Here is an 18,018-nt window from a genome sequence, read left to right as displayed (position 1 = left end):
AAAAAGGCAAGCAGTCCGAGAAAAAAAGGTCTCTGTCAATAGTTTTTTTTTTCCCCCTAAATAAGTGAAAGCTTTATAAAGGGTAACAAATGTTAAGAAACTCTTTACCCCGGGGCGCCTGGGTGGCTCAGATGGTTAAGCGTCTGCCTTCAGCTCAGGTCATGATCCCAGGGTCCTGGGATCGAGCCCCACATCGGGCTCCCTGCTTGGCGGGGAGCCTGCTTCTCCCTCACCCTCCTGTTCCCCAGTTTGTGCTCTCTTGCTCTCTCTGTCAAATAAATAAATAAAATCTTAAAAAAAAGAAAAAGAAAAACTCTTTACCCAGTAGATATTCTATTTCAAAAATCCATGTAATGGGGGCGCCTGGGTGGCTCAGTCGTTAAGCGTCTGCCTTCGGCTGGGGTCGTGATCCCAGAACCCTGGGATCAGCCCACCTCGGGCTCCCTGCTCAGCGGGAAGCCTGCTTCTCCCTCTCCCACACCCCCGCTTGTGTTCCCTCTCTCGCTGTGTCTCTGTCAAATAATAAAATCTTTTTTAAAAAAATCCATGTAATGAGCCACATTAACAGGTTAAAAAAAATTCTGATTGTCTCAATAGATATGAAAATGCATCAGGTAGATTTTTAGCATTTATTAATGATCAAAAATCTTACATTAAGGGGCACCTGGGTGGCTCAGTCATTAAGCGTCTGACTTCGGCTCAGGTCATGATCTCAGGGTTCTGGGATCGGGCCCTGCATTGGGCTCCCTGCTCGGCGGGAAGCCTGCTTCTCCCTGCTCGGCGGGAAGCCTGCTTCTCCCTCTCCCACTCCCCCTGCTTGTGTTCCTTCTCTTGCTGTGTCTCTGTCAAATAAATAAATAAAATCTTTAAAAAAAAAAATCTTACATTAGGAATAGAAGGAAACTTTCTTAATCTACTAAAGAACATGTGCAAAAGCAAGTAACAAGTATCTGTAGAGGAAGAGCTCTGCTGTTCCATATTTGGCAACTTGCAGCTTCCTTGAGTCTTGGCAGAATGCCTTGTAATCCCCCCAGAACAGGAAAGGATGGGAGGCCCATAAGGAGCTGCTACTAGGTCATCTCCCATCGCTTTTCTATCTCCCTTGGGGGATGACATGAGACACTTTCTCATCACTGTCTGGATTCTGATGAGGCACATGACTTTCAGCCTGCCCATCTCAGAACAGAGCTATAGACCACAAAACTGCTGTGTGGCAAATTTGAATGGCCTCTTCCATCAATAGAGTGCCCCACTGTAGTCACTGGCAAGGCTTTTGTTCTGGTGTTGACTTTTTTGATGTGTGGAACAAAGGTCACAGGGAGCTGGCACCTTTGGCTTACTCACCTTTCCGCTGCCCATGTAAGTGATAAACTGCTTAAGTCTAAAGGGTTCACTGTAACTATACCAGTCAAATCAGTCAGGCCTTGTCTTGCCTTATGTGTATATGCTTGACAATATCATACTTAATACTGAAAAATTAAACAATTTCCCTTTGAGATGGGAAAATAACAAGGATCTCTCCTATCACCGCTCCACTCAACAGCATGCCACAGATCCTAGCCAAAAGTAAGACAAGAAAAAGGTATAAGAATTGCAAGGAAAGACACAAAACAGTAATTTTTCACAAATGACATAATTATATAAGTGGGAAACCCAAGAAAATCTACAGATTAAATTATTAGAATTCATCAGATTTGGTCAAAACCTGGCAAAATAGAGCCAATACTCAAATTCAACTTTATTCCATATGTCAACAACAAATAGAAAATAAAATTTATTTTAAAATCCCATTTAGGGGCACCTGGGTGGCTCAGTCGTTATGCGTCTGCCTTCAGCTCAGGTCATGATCCCAGGGTCCTGGGATCGAGCCCCACATCGGGCTCCCTGCTAAGCGGGAAGCCTTTTTCTCCCTCTCCCACTCCCCCTGCTTGTGTTCCCTCTCTCGCTGTCAAATAAATAAAATCTTAAAAAAAAAAAAAAATTAAAAATAAATAAATAAATAAAATCCCATTTAAAAAAGCCTGGGTGGCTCAGTTAGTTAAGCCTCTGCCTCCAGCTCAGGTCATGATCCCAGGGTCCTGGGACTGAGCCCCACATTGGGCTCCCTGCTCTGCAGGGGGCCTGCTTCTCCCTCTCCCTCTGCCTGCCATTCCCCCTACTTGTGCACTCTCTGTCAAATAAATAAATAAAATCTTTTTTAAAAATCCCATTTAGGGGCGCCTGGGTGACTCAGTCGGTTAAGCGGCTGCCTTCGGCTCAGGTCATGATCCTGGAGTCCCTGGATCGAGTCCCGCATCGGGCTCCCTGCTCAGCAGGGAGTCTGCTTCTCCCTCTGACCCTCCTCCCTCTCATGCTCTCTGTCTCATTCTCTCTCTCAAATAAATAAATAAAATCTTTAAAAAAAATAATAAATAAATAAATAAAATAAAAATCCCATTTATAGGGGCGCCTGGGTGGCTCAGTTGGTTAAGCATCTGCCTTTGGCTCAGGTCTTGATCCTGGATTGAGCCTCGAGTTGGGCTCTTTGCTCAATTGCGAGTCTGCTTGTCCCTCTCCCTCTGCCCCTCCCCCCGCATGCACACGCGCTCTCTCTCTCTCTCTCAAATAAATTTTTAAAAAAATAAAATAAAATCCCATTTATAATACCATCATAAACCTAAGGTTAATCTACAAAAGATGTGTAAGAATACTACACAGGAAACTATAAAACATTACAGAGATGTGAGAAAAAAAAAAATACCATATTCAGTGATTCAAAGACTCCACATTATGAGGAAGTAATTCTACCCAAATTCATCTATAAATGCAATGTAATTTCAATCAGGATACCAATGTTTCTTTCCCTTTCTTTTTCACCAACATTTCTTTTTAACTTGACAAACTGACTCTAAAATTTATATGGAAATACAATAGACCAAGAATAACCAAAACATTTTTTTAAAAAACAACTTTATTAAGTCAAAACTTACATACCATAACACTCATCCATTTTAAGTATCTATTTGATGAGTTTTAGTAAATTTATGCAGTTGTGCAACCATCATCACAATCCAGTTTTACATTTTCATCACCTCAGTAAGTTCCCTTACACACACTTGTAGCTAAATCTTCACTCTCACCCCTGGCCTCAGCAATACAGGCTTTTCTAGAAATTGCATGTAAATAAAATTATAAACTGGCAGTTTTTTCACTCAGCAAAACATTTTTTGAGGTTCATTTATTTTGTTAAATTAGTAGTTTGTTTCTTTTTACTGCTCAGTAGTATTCCATTATATGAATATACTGTATTTTATCAACTTACCAGCTGATGGACATGTGGATTGCATCCAGTTTTTACTACTATGAATAAGGCTGTTATGAATATGTGCACACAAGTGTTTGTGTGAATATATGTTTTCATTTCCCTTGGGTAGATACCTAAGAGTTGAATGGTTAAAGATATACAGTAAATGTGTGTTCAACTTAAGAACCTACCAAACTATTTTCCAAAATACCTGTGACATTTAACATTCCCACCAACAATGCACAAAAATCCCAGTTTCTCTACATCCCTGCTACCACTTGGTACTTCAGTTTTTTTATTTTAGGCATTCTAGTGGGTATGCAGTAGTAACACATTGTAATTTTAATTTGCATTTCCCTAATGACTAATGATAATCAGTATCTTTTCCAAGTGCTTACCATCAGTAGATTTTCATTGATGAAGTGTCTATACAAATCTTTTGCCCATTTTGGGGAGAACTGTTTTTCTTATTATTTAGTTATAAGAGTTCTTTAGATATTCTGGATGCAAGTCCTTTATCAGATATAGTATTTGCAAATATTTTCTCCCATTCCAATGTTTGTCTTTTTTATTTTCTTAGTGGGTTCTTTTGAAAAGCAAAACTTTAATTTTGATAAAGGCCAATTTATCAATATTTTTCTGAGTCATGCTTTTGGTGTTGTATCTGAGAAATCCTCTCCTAACCCAAGGTCTCAAAGATTTTCTCCTATGAGGTAAGGTTTGAGTTTCTTTTTTTTTTTGGCATGTTGATATTCAATTGTTGTAGTACTTTCTGTTAAAAAGATCATCCTTGGGGCACCTGGGTGGCTCAGTCGTTAAGGGTCTGCCTTCGGCTCAGGTCATGATCCTAGGGTCCTAGGATCGAGCCCCGCATCAGGCTCTCCGCTCAGCAGAGCGCTTGCTTCTCCCTCTCCCACTCCCCCTGCTTGTATTCCCTTTCTCGCTATGTCTCTCTCTGTCAAATAAATAAATAAAATCTTCAAAAAAAAAAAATTATCCTTTCCTCCACTGAATTACCTTGGTACCTTTATTGAAAATCAATTAATCATAAATGTGTGGGTTCATTTCTGGACTCTCTCTTCTGTTCCACTGTTGCATATGGCTATCCCTATGCTGATACCACACTGTCTTGATTACTGAGTATGCAAGTCACTAACAAACATTCAATGTGAAGAAGACATTCTTGGGGGTACCTAGCATGCAATTCTTGATCTCGGGGTCATGAGTTCAAGACCCTCATTTGGCCTAGAGTTTACTTGGGGAAAAAAAAGGAAGAAGACGACATTCTTGAAAAATAGAACAGGGTGGAAGCACTTCCTCTACCAGATATTAAGACTTACTATAAAGCTACAGTAACTAAAACAGTCTGGCACTGGACCAAGATAGAAAAACCAATGGAACAGAACAGAGAGACTTAATTTATTACAGAGCAGTTTTTTGTTTTGGTTTGGTTTTAATTTTAGTTATTTGAGAGAGAGAGCAAGAGAGATAACAAGAGCACACAAGTTGTGGGGGGAGTAGTGGGGGGAGGGGTAAGAAGCCCAAGCAGACTCCATGCTGAGCAGAGCTCGATCCCAGGACCCTGAGATCATGACCTAACCCAAAACCAACAGTCCAACAGTCAGATGCTTAACTGACTGAGCAACCCAGGTGCCCCTACAAAGCAATTTTGAAAAGGAAAGAATTGTCAATAAATGGTGCTGAGAAAATTAGCTAACCATACAGGAAAAAAATAAACCACAACTCCTACCTCACAGCATACACACAAAAAATCAATTATAGGCAGACCACAGTGCTATATAAGAAAGGTATAACAAGGACACTTCCAGAAAATAGTAGAAGAGAGGGCGTCTGGGTGGCTCAGTTGGTTAAGCAACTGCCTTCGGCTCAGGTCATGATCCTGGAGTCCCGGGATCGAGTCCCGCATCGGGCTCCCTGCTCGGCAGGGAGTCTGCTTCTCCCTCTGACCCTCCCCCCTCTCATGCTCTCTCTCTCAAATAAATAAATAAAATCTTTAAAAAAAAAGAAAATAGTAGAAGAGAATAACTTCATGACCTTAGGGTAGGGAATGATTCCTAATGTAGACATAAAAAGCACCAACCATAAAGGAAAATATTAATTGGACTACACTAAAATTAAGAATCTTGTTCTTCAAGGGACGCCTTGGTGATTCAGTCAATTAAGCATCTGCCTTCAGCTCAGGTCGTGATCCCGGGGTCCTGGGATTGAGCCCCATGTCAGGCTCCCTGCTCAGTGGGGAGTCTGTTTCTCCCTCTCCCTCTACCCCTCCCCCCAGCTTGTGCTCTCTCTCCCTCACTCTCTCAAATAAATAAAATCTTAAAAAAAAAGAAAAAGAATCTTGTTCTTCAAAAGACACCATTGAGAGCAAAATACCAAGCAACAGATTAGAGTGGAATATTTGCAACATAAATAACCAACAAAGGGCTCATACCCAAAATATATAACCCCTATAAATTAATTAGAACAGAAAAGACAAACAGAAAATTGAGTAAAATATTTGAATAAGCACTTCACAGTTTTCAAATGACCAAAAGACATAAAGTTATTCAACTTCAGTAGTAATCAGTAAAATGCAAATTAAACCATGAGATATCACCATAAATCTACCAGATAGCTGAAATCAGTAACACTGACTATACCAAGTACTGGCAAAGATACAGAACAAAAGGAACTCTCAAATATTGCTTTGGGGCATGTAAGTTTGTAGAACTACACAGGAATATTGTTTGGCAATTATCTACTAAAATTCCACTTACGCATACTCTATGACCCAGAACTTTCCACTCCAGGCTCTTACAGTCATCAGAAATACATGCACCATAAGACCTGTATAAGAATGGCCATGGTGACATATTCATAATGACCCAAAATTGGAAACAACCTAAATATCCATCATTGATATATGGATAAATTGTGGTGTATTTTTTTTTTAAAAGATTTTATTTATTTATTTGACAGAGAGAGGCACAGCAAGAGAGAGAACACAAGCAGGGGAAGTGGGAGAGGGAGAAGCAGGCTTCCCGCCAAGCAGGGAGCCCGATGTGGGGCTTGATCCCAGGACCCTGGGATCATGACCTGAGCCGAAGGCAGACGCTTAACGACTGAGCCACCCAGGCGCCCCTAAATTGTGGTGTATTTATACAGTCGACGACTATTTATCAATGAAAATGAACAAACTACAGCTATACACCAATCTAAATCTCACAAAATGTTGAGTGAAAGCAACCAAGCATAAAATATATACAATATGATCCCATGAATACAAAATTGAAAAACAGACAAAACTAAATATAGGTTTACATAAAGAAAAGCAAAAAATGATTCCCATAAAAGTCAAGACAACAGTAACTTTTATATGACTGGGAAGAGGCAAAGAAAGTTTCTGGAATGTATAACCTAGATGATGGTTATACAAGTGTTTGTTTCATAAGTTAAACTATACATTTGTTTTGTATACTTTCCTTTATGTGTGTTACATTCAAGAAGAGCTTCAAGGAGAAATTAATTCCTTCATTTAATAAAACTATACTTCTATAATAAAATTATGTTTAAGGTCCAAACTTACTTCTTGAAATATTTTCACAATTTCAGAGATGTTTAACTGAAGTTCAGACAATTTTTTTCCAGTTACCTAATTTCCATACAAAGGTCTTCCAAACAAAAAAGTAAAACAATAAAATAAGGGAAAATGTAAATAATAAATACATACAAAGGACCGTCTGATGAAAACCATTGTCTATTCATCACACAGCACACCATAATAAAGAAAATTAAAAGGAATACAAAGTTTAGTTTCATTCTTGGTCAACCACTAAAAATAAGAGTTCATATGGACTTTGGGTGATAATGATGTGCTGATCAAGGATCAACTGTAATAAATGTACCGCTCTGGTGGGAGATGATAATGGAGAAAGCTCTGCATGTGTGGGGCAGGAGTGGGGATCTATGGGAAATCTCTGTACCTTCCACTCAATTTTGCTGTGCACCTAAAACTGCCCTAAAAAATTGTTTGTTTGTTTTTTTTAATGAATTCAAGAGTTGCTACATCTACAAAGCACAGCTCGATCATGTGTCTCCCAATCAAAAACCTTCACTAGTTACCAACACGGTAACTCAAAATGGGAAAGAAACTTAAAAATCACCTAGCAAACATTCATTCAATGCTTGGAATCTGACAGGGGATGCACTACCTCATAAAAACATTTACACCATCACTGAACAGCAATGAATTTTATAAAATCAATAGGAACAATAAAATGGAAGGTGGAGGAATGAGAGAAATCAAGAATACTACACATATCTCTGGCTTGAGCAACTGGAAGTGTCATTTAATTAATTAAGGAACACCAGAGAAGAGCAGGAATAATACATTTAGTTTTGGATATGCTGAGTTTAAGGGGCATCCAAATGGAAATACTGAGTAACAATGGTCCTTACACTCAGCAATGAGGTAAAAGCTGAAGTCAGAAAAATGAATACTCAGCATGTAGATGAAAAAATGAAACAGGAGGGGCGCCTGTGTGGCTCAGTTGGTTAAGCGACTGCCTTCGGCTCAGGTCATGATCCTGGAGTCCCGGGATCGAGTCCCGCATCGGGCTCCCTGCTCGGCAGGGAGTCTGCTTCTCCCTCTGACCCTCCCCCCTCTCATGTACTCCCTCTCTCTCATTCACTCTCTCTCAAATAAAAATAAATAAAATCTTTAAAAAAAAAAAAAGAAACAGGAGATGAGATCACTCATAGAAATTCACATATTTAGGGCGCCTGGGTGGCTCAGTCGTTAAGCGTCTGCCTTCGGCTCAGGTCATGATCCCAGGGTCCTGGGATCGAGTCCCACATCCGGCTCCCTGCTCAGCGGGAAGCCTGCTTCTCCCTCTCCCACTCCCCCTGCTTGTGTTCCTGTTCTCGCTATCTCTCTGTCAAATAAATAAATAAAATCTTTAAAAAAAAAATTCACATATGTAATGAATGGCTAGAGAAAGATTCAACAAAGGTGACAGAAAGCCCAAAAACCAGGAAGAAATACAGAAGCATGATCTAATACAGTGAAAGAAATGAGCTTTACAAAGGAAGGAGAAATCAGCTGGATCAAATGCTGCTGTGGTAGGCAATCTTGACAATGGTTCTGAATGATCTCTGCCTCCTAGTATTTATGCTTTTGTGGAACCCCCACCTCCTTGGATGTGTTGGATCTTAGAGATTCCATTCTAAAGAAAAGAACAGAGCAAGTGAGAGAATGGCACTACCAAGAATAGGTTACAAAAAACTGGCTAATATCTCCACTCCTCCTCCACAGAGCTCTCAATCTAGAAGCAAGGTGCCATGTTGCAAGTACTCGTATGCAGAGATACAAATGGCAAGGAGACTGATTTCTCCAGCAAACAACCAACAAGGACCTCAGGCCTGCCAACAGCCACATGCTTGAGCTTGGAAACAGACCCTCCCCCAGTGGAGCTTTCGATGACTGCAGTCTTAGTCAACATTTGATTGCAGCCTTATGAGTGACCTTGAATCAGACATACCACACCCAGATGCCTGACCCACAGAAACTGTGAAACAAATGTTTGTTGTTTTAAGTTAAGTTGGGGGGTAATTTGTTGGGTAGCAATAGACAACTAGTACAGCTAAAAGGTTAAATAAGAGGATAGAAAAATAGCCATTGGCTTTAAATACATTAGTAACCCAGCAAAACAGTTTTAATGAAATTGTGAAGACAGAAGCAATAGGTTGAGAAGAGAATCACAGGCAAAGAAATGGAGACATACAACAAATGTAGACAAATCTTTCAAAAAGTGCGGCTGTAAAGCAGACAGCAACTTAGAGAAAGTATGAAGTTGGGAGAAGAGTTTTTTGTTAAGATGAGAGAGACATTTTAAAGCTTAAATGATGGGCACCTGGCTGGCTCAGTCTAAAGAACACGCTACTCTTGATCTCCAGGTCTTGAGTTCAAGCCTCATGTTGGGTGCAGAGATTACAGACATACGTTTTAAAAATAAATAAAGTTTAAGTGATGAGGAGTGCCTGGCTAGCTCAATCAGTAGTAAAGCCTATTATAAACAAACAAATAGATAGATAGATAGATAGATGATAGATAGATAGATAGATAGATAGATAGATAGATAGATAGATAGATAGAGGCTCCTGGGTGGCTCAGTCATTAAGCCCCTGCTTTCAGCTCAGGTCATGATCCCAGGGTTCTGGGATCCAGCCCCCATCAGGCTCCCTGCTCGGCAAGAAGCCTGCTTCTCCCTCTCCCACTCCCCCTGCTTGTGTTCTCTCTCTCACTGTGTCTCTGTCACATAAATAAAATCTTTAAAAATAAATAAATAAATGAATAAATAAATAATAAAGTCTAAGTGATGATAAGAAGCCAGCAGGGTGGAAAAATACTCTCAAGGAACTTTGTTCCATTATGAAGAAACTCTTCTGAAAGTTTTCACTGCCTCTCTGCCTTACCTGAAAACTGATTTTTCCAGGACCCTCTTCCCAAGCAGCCCTTTCAAGTGGAGGCTATTAAGTCTCTCACACTCCACACCCAACATTGGGAAATGAGACTGGTACCCTTCTTTCTTCCCATGCCACCTCCAGACCATGTAAAATCCTGAACCCCCATGTAAAATCTTTGTTACTCTGATTCTCATGCTTTTCAGCAACACAGTCTTCTACCTCTGCCTTTTCACTATCAGCTAATGACCACCTGGACATCCTCCACACTCAGTGAGGAGATGCTGGCAACTAGTTCACACTGCCACGGTCTTTTATACCACCGCTCCTGGGTTATTTCAATACACACATGGATGAGTCATCTAATACCCGTTCCTCAAACCCATCATCCTCAGTAAGCAACTCTATTCTCTGCGTATATCCATTCACAGCCAGTTGGGAATTCACTTAATTGTCTTATCATCCACTCATTCATCAAATATTTAGCAAGTATCTACTATTTGCTCAGCAGAGAACAAATGACAGTCCCTGTTCTCATAAAATATCTCATATTTTCCACAAAGACAGCATGAAAAGATCCAGGTGAAGTCTAGATACATTACAACTACTACATTTCCTTATCAGCTTAGGAACCATGTCAACTCTAGGAAACTGAAATTATTATCTGAAGTGACCTCATGAATCCTTGCTATATCCCAGTGATCACTGTATCCCTTAACAAGGCTTCTAAAACTACCTTTTATTTTTTTTTAAGATTTTATTTATTTGAGAGAGAGTGCAGAGGGATGGGGGATCTCAAGCAGACTCAGCTGAGCTCAGAGCCCAACGTAGGGCTCCATCCCATGACCCCAAGATCATGACCTGAGCTGAAATCATGAGTTGGATGCTTAACCAACTGAGCCCCCCAGGCACCCTCTAAAACTACCTTTTAAATAATGTATGCTAAAATACTGCCAGAGTTTAGTATCAGATTCATCAATCTATAAACATATTGCCCAATACACTAATCACTAGTTACCATGGCAATTTAAATTAATTTTAACAAAATTAACAATTTTAATTATTTCTCAACAATTATACTAGCCACATCTGAAGTGTTCAGTAAGCACATGGGACTAGTAGCTACTGTATCGAATGGTATATGAAACATTTCTATCATCACAGAAAGTTCTATTGGACAGTGCCGGCCTAAAGTTTTTAGTATTCACTTCATTCCTCCCAGGAAAAATGTTAAAAAGACAGGTATCATTTTCCAGTCTCCTGAGAACTCCCTGGGGTTCCACGATATCCTAAAGGAATTCCACAAATCAGGCATCATTACCACCACCACACCCTATCATCACCATCAGGGTGTTGATTTTTATTGAGTACTTACTATATTCCAAGCACTTTATTAAAAGCTTTATGAGTATCATTTCATTTATTCTTCACAACAATCACATGAAGTAGGACAATTTTTCCCCCCTTTTATGGATGAGAAAATTAACTGAGTTTTAGACAGTAAAGTAATTCACCCAAAGTTATACAGCTACAAAGTAACAGCAATCCATAGAGTTTAAGCAAATTAAAAATGTAATGATTTTGATTTCTTTTTTTTTTTTTAAGATTTTATTTATTTGACAGAGAGAGAGACAGTGAGAGAGGGAACACCAGAAGTGGGGAGTGGGAGAAGGAGAAGCAGGCTCCCAGCTGAGCAAGGAGCCCGATGTGAGGCTCGATCCCAGGACCCTGGGATCATGACCTGAGCCAAAGGCAGACGCTTAAGGATTGAGCCACCCAGGTGCCCCATGATTTTGCCTTTTTAAGACAACACATTATTTAACATAAAGAAGGAGTGATACCAACACCTCACACTAGCACTCAACATTCCAGCAGACCAAAGTATTTTCAGATCACTCAATTTGCCCTACAGCTTTCTGGCCTTTGGGCTCTGCAAACCCTGTTCCCTCTACTTGCATCCTTTTCATTTAGCCAATTCCTACTTATCCTTAAGATCTCATCTCAGATTTTCCAACAGTCCAGCTTAGGAATCCATCCTATGAGCTGAAGCACAGCAGCCCACAAACCCCTATTAATTCTTCCTCTTCTCTCACTAGAATAAAACTCCTTAAGACTAAGGGACCCTGTCCATTATTAATCCTGGATTCCACCTGGCCCAGCCCAGGACTTAGAACACAAAAGGTACTCAATAAATATATGATAAATGTAGGAATAATGAAAAGATACTTAAGTAATCAAATCATTTCACAAGCATTACTCAACCAAATAAAATGTTATCTAAGTTGACTTTTACACAAACCTGTGTTTTTACACTAAATGGCTTAATTTCCATTTAGTTGGTAAGCAAGTATTTCACAACATTTTTCCCACATAATATACAAAAGAATACCTAACTTAAAAACTAAAGATCAGAAAAGTAACTGCTAACGGATTTAGGGCTTCTCTTGAGGGTGAAGAAAATGTTCTAAAATTGATTGTGGTGATAGTTACACACACCAAAAAAATTGAATTATACACTTCAAATGAGTCTGGTATATGAATTTTCTCTTGATAAAGCTGTTATAAAATAAAAACAAAAGGCCTGCAGGGAGCTAGACTTAAATTATGAAAACAAATACTAAGCCTGAAAAGAAAAAAAAAAAAACTAGAAGATAAAATAGGTTATATTTATGCAATTTTAAAATAGCTAAACCATATTATTGCACAAAATTTCACTGGTTAGGAAAAACAAGAACTTGGAAACAGTGACTGCCTTCAGGAACAATGTGATGGGACAGGAGACTTACTTTTCCCTATGTGCTCTTTTTTTTTTTCCCTATGTACTCTTGCATACCTTCTGATTTGGTATGTGTATTACCTATTTTTTAAATGAGTATAATAGTTATTAGTACATTAAAAAATAACAAAATAAGAAAAATGTCATATCTGTCCTTAGTATAGTATACACTCACAGATTGCCTATTTTGTTCTGAAAAGGATAAAAACTGAAATATATGTTTTTGTTTGTTTTTTTAATTTTATTTATTTAATTGACAAAGAGAGACAGCGAGAGAGGTAACACAAGCAGGGGGAGTGGGAGAGGGAGAAGCAGGCTTCCTGCGGAGCAGGGAGCCCGATGCGGGGCTCGATCCCAGGACCCTGGGATCATGACCTGAGCCAAAGGCAGTTGCTTAACCAACTGAGCCACCCAGGCGCCCCTGAAATATATGTTTGTTTGTTTTTTAAGACTTCATTTATTTATTTGAGAGAGAGAATGAGAGAGAGAGAGAGAGAGAGAGCACATGAGAGGGGGGAGGGTCAGAGGGAGAAGCAGACTCCCTGCCGAGCAGGAAGCCCGATGCGGGACTCGATCCAGGGACTCCAGGATCATGACCTGAGCCGAAGGCAGTCACTTAACCAACTGAGCCACCCAGGCGCCCCGAAATATATGTTTTTTAAAAATCAATCCAGGGAAGTAAAAAACTGACAAATTCTTACATCTATTTCATCCCACACTAGAAAGCATTTACTCATATTTCTCTTACTAGACATTATAATCGTGCAAATTCTCCCTTACCCAACACTCCGACATATCTTTTAACAATGACACACTTGATCATTCCCTCCTCCTTAAACTTCCTTTCCTTCACTGCTAGTACATCACACTCTCCTGGTTTTCCTAACCCAATGACCTTTTATTAATTTCCTTTGCCACGTTTCTCTTCATCTCCCCAAAAGGTATCTGGAAGGTAAGTTCCATGAAGGCAGGGATTTTTGTCAGTTTTGTTCACTACTGTATCCCCAATCGCTAAAAAAATACCCAGAACCATACTCAATAAATAACCATTGAATGAATCAGTGCCCCCAAGGCTCAGATGTTGAAGAGCTATAGAAATAAATATTTTATATAACTTGTATGCTGTTTCCTTCATTACATTATATTTGTCTGAAAATTGATAATGAATGTACTCATTATTTAGTTAACCAAAATATTACATTCCCTAGTCTTCTTCCATTGATGTTTTGATATGGTATGTATAAAATGCACATTTAACACCTCTTCTACTACTTCCAAAAGCATAAACTTAGAGCACAAGAAGAGCAGTTGTTGCTATAATAACCTTCACTTTTATCTTGCTTCCAGTACTAATGTTGAATTAACAGACTGACATACTTACCTGACTTTAGTAATGGGTGGGGGTGGGAGGAGAGAGCTCAGTAAATTCAACAAGAACAACACAGTAATGACTAGCAAGTGACATTTCTTGGAAAAATAAAATGTAGTATTTTTTTTTAGGCATAAGAAATTCTAAAGAGAAACAGACCACTTCTACCTTATACTCTCCCCCCAATCCCACGATTTCATTCCCACAAAGAATGCCACTGTCAGCCATGCAAATATAATTTTAGCAATACACAAAGTTTCACCTGATATCTTAGTTCACATTTGTCCTCATTCATACCCAATTAAATCAAAGTAGAATTTAAAAGCCAAACTAGATATATGAATTTTAATTTTTCCTTCTAAGTAACTAATCCAAATCAAAAGTATTCATTTACCAACTTCTAATTTGATGTTTGAATACATTTAATTGAATCTTTTAGAATTACAAATTGGACACACCCTTTCTCTATAGCTATTGTATCATCTGTTGCCCTTAAGTATTTTCTAGAAGATAATAGTCTTCTCATTAATTAGGCATGTTAAAAAAGGCAATGATCTGCAACTACTGACACTCACATCTGTATAATTCTCTCTTGGGTTACAGGAAAGCACTTCTCTGGCTATGCTCCCAAATAAATTGAGTAAGCCTTGGGAAAGTCACTGCTAAAATTCCACTTCATGACGGTTTTTCTTCCTCCACAAATTAATTATTGAGAGTCATGCCTACTTCCATCCATTACATAATACATGTCCATCACAGGACCTGTTTTCTGAGCAAGAAACAGCTTAAATGACACTAACTGATAGGTAAGGTCAGTGAATACTGACAGTGATCTAATAGGAAGCAGGAATCGAGAAGAGATTGATTTAATGTATAAAGTTGTGAAACACTGATGTGAAGAACACTGAACACCGTTTACTCTTAGTAACATTATCTCCCTATGAAGTGAGATACATGCCCCCAAAATGTTATTAAAGAGCATTTTAAAAGCACTTGACTCCAAGAACATTTCTCAGAAATTGAGGGACCTACCGAAAAAAAAATTATTCCATTTCATTTTTAAAGTGTCTAATAACATCTGCAAATGAGAAATAAAAATAATCCCCAATAACTGTGTTGAACACAAAATGTCTAAATGTCAAGGTCTGTTGAAAAACGAGCTGTAAAAGACAGCTGTGCTTTAAAACATTTAAACATTTATCATATAATTAGCTCCAACAGAACTGTTCAAATTATCCATCCAAAGCAGTCAACCACAACCACCTGCAACTATTACTCAGAAACGTGTCTTCCAAAGCAACCACTTGATTTTCAGGCCTTCTCTAGAGAGGACAGGATAAAGCTTATAAGTGAGATGGTATAAAGAGATCTTTTAGGCACAGAAAAAAGACTGGAAGATAACACCTTTAGGGAACTAGGTGTAATAGGACCTATTCCCTTATGCTGCTGCCAAAATGAAGTTGTCTTAATCCAAGATCTCACTCTCCTTGAAGGGTGTAAAACTTTAAATCCAGCCACCCTCACAATGTACCGACCTGCGCCAAAAGCAGAGGGATTTTCTTCCTCCCGACTCACCCCGCGAGAAAGAAAAATAATAATATCCAAACCCCAAAGTAGAAATGTGAGACCTAGTTCAATAGCTTCTCCAATTGCCTCAAAGGCAACATCCACAGCTCATCTTCCTTTTGAAATACACCCTTCATCTCCTATCTTACCATTTCACAGAAGAAAAAAAAATCATCTCTTTCAACATTCTACATCGGTCGCCTAAACACAGATCCACCCTGACCGCACCCCAACCTCTTCATAGCTCCCCAATTTCTCCATCTCGCCACTACCTCGCCGGCAACATCACGCCTCAAACCCTCCGCTCACCAAGCGCCCAGAGCCCCTATCTCCCATCTCCCACCTCGGGCTCCCCACATCTATCGCCTCAGCTCGCGCCCAATCCTGGAGCTCGGTGGGGTGGAGCCCGCGGGGGGCTGGGGTGGGGTGGGGTCCGCCCCTCCCCGGACTTTCCCATCCCCCCGGTAGGGAGAGGAGGGGGAGGGGGGGTCCTGAAGCCTCACCTACAGCTCCGCCCCTCCCCGGGGGCGCGCTGCCCAGCCCTAGCCAGGGCCGTGAGGAAGAAGCAAGCTAAGAAAAGGCAAAAAAAAAGCCTCAGCGCCAGCGGCAGGCGGAAAGCTCTCGGTCCCGCCCGACTTCCGAGCTGCCGCCACGGCGGCCGTCTCACCCTCCTCAGGGCTGCTGCTGTTGCTGTTGCTGCTGCTGCCGCCCGGACGCCGCCACCGCCGCCGCCGCCGCCACCACCGCCGCCACCGCCGCCACCACCACCACAGCCACAGTACTGCCCTAGCGCCCGCCGACGTCACCGCGCCCCGCCCCCTGCGCGAGACACCTAGCCCCGCCCCCGCCGGGGCCGCGAGACACCGCGAGCTCCGCCTCCTCCCGGCCGGGCCACCTAGCCTTCCCGCACCCTCCTGAGAATGCGACTTGGCAGCCCGCAGGCCTCCGGCGCCTTCCAAAGGAAGGCGGGTCAGGGGCTGGGAGTGGGGTGACTCAAGGTTCCGGAGGCGATTGCGCGCCAAAGCACAGCAACGGGCGCGGGGCATCCACAACCCCCACGCGCAGCCCCTGCGGCCACGGGAAGGGAGAGCCGGAGTTCGCTCCGGGAAGAGGCGGTAGGTGGGAGCGAGGCAAGGCGGCGTTTGTCTCCTTCTGCTTGCCGTAGGAAGTGGACCGGCCAGGCCCGAAGAGCGGAATCGTCGCTTTCCCAAACCTTAGGGTAGCCCCACCCCCTCCTTGGCGGGACCCGTTACACAAGCCCCAGGACCGCCACCGCTGTCGAGAGTAGGTCTAGAATCATCATACATTCTGGGCTGCGCTCCCAAGGCCGCAGTGGGAACCCTTTGTCCGAGGGAAATTGGATTTTTCCCCCACCCTTAGCTTTTGCGAATGTGGCCGCGGGGCTGTCCACTCGACCTTAGGGAAAGAACTTAGGCGTCGCGGAAGACCCACCCCAGTGTACGTGGTTTTTCTGTAGGAGCTCGGCGGGAGAGGAGAGCGTGGGCGGAATTTAAGGTGCACAGTCAGCTCCTGCGATGTGCCAAATGCGGTGCTACGTTGTCTTATTTGGTCCTCAGAACAGCTAGGCTAGTCTACTAAGCAAATGGTACCTTATTTCAGGAAATCCAATTTTCTTGTACTGAATTGCAGTCGGTTTTTTTTCGTCGGAGTCATGCAAAGAGGGCAGCTGCATCCATTAATTTACAAATGTAGGTAAACTATCCCTAACCAAGAAAGTAGGAGTGATGTGAATTATATTTGCACCAGTCTTTTAGGTTGAATCGAATCATTTAAAATGCCCGGGAGGAGGCGGAGGAGGCGGAGGGGTCGAGTCATCATTTTACCCCTATTCTCCACTACAATTAACCAATTTACACTCCTTCAAAATCCCACTAACATTTTCCCATCTCTCCTCAGTATTCACATTCATTCATTCACCAAATTCTACTGTTACATCCTGCCCAGACTCTGTTCCCTCCCAGATCACCACGCACTTGGATTATTGCAGTTCCCGGTCCTGCTGTACAGTCGCCCCCTTCAGTACATTCAACATATGCCTACCAATTGTTAGACTGTGCTGCCAAAGACTGTATAGCTGCCAAATAAGCATCCTAAAATACTTCATTTTTTTAGACATCTGGCTTTTTACCCCAAAAAAAGCCATCCTTCTTCGACTGTTTTTCAAGATCTTTTTCATCTAACTGCTGATCTGCTCATCCTGTTACTCCCCAGCAGTGTGGGGAGGTAAAAACAAAAAAGTGGGAGTCATATCCTAGTTTCCATTCTGCCACTCTCTACTTGAATGACCTTGGGGAAATCACTTTATTTCTGGGTTTTACTTTTCTTAACTGTAAAATGGGGTGTGAACTCCATGTCTGAGATCCGCGATGTTGCTAAAATGTGTGGATCTGGAGAGTTGCTATGTTAAGCACTAAGTTATACATACACAGGGTACTATCAATATCACAGACTGAGAATTGTGGTAGTTTGTTTTTTTGTGTGTGCTTTGGGGGAGGGTTGTTTTTGTTTTTTTTGCCCTTCCACTGGTCGTTTTTTCTTATT

At 41.3% G+C, this 18,018-nt stretch overlaps 1 protein-coding gene across 7 annotated transcripts in view; it reads right to left on the bottom strand.

Moving 5' to 3' along the window:
- The window catches only part of ERC1 (ELKS/RAB6-interacting/CAST family member 1), a 555,561-nt gene extending 539,316 nt beyond the window's left edge, over positions 1–16,245 (bottom strand). For 6 of the 7 annotated variants that reach the window (XM_064591742.1, XM_045874103.3, XM_045874104.3 and 3 more), the window contains exon 1: positions 15,960–16,117. The gene's annotated coding sequence lies outside the window, so the exon portion shown is untranslated. The other variant, XM_054507254.2, reaches the window with a different exon arrangement.
- Between the last annotated feature and the right edge of the window lie 1,773 nt (positions 16,246–18,018).

This window comes from Mirounga angustirostris, unplaced genomic scaffold (assembly GCF_029215605.1).
Source record: "Mirounga angustirostris isolate CCGP_5_RB_7025 unplaced genomic scaffold, mMirAng1.0.hap1 SCAF_5, whole genome shotgun sequence".
Lineage (NCBI taxonomy): Eukaryota > Metazoa > Chordata > Mammalia > Carnivora > Phocidae > Mirounga > Mirounga angustirostris.
The sequence above is the reverse complement of the archived record's forward strand: the minus strand, read 5'-3'. Positions and strand labels throughout refer to the sequence as shown.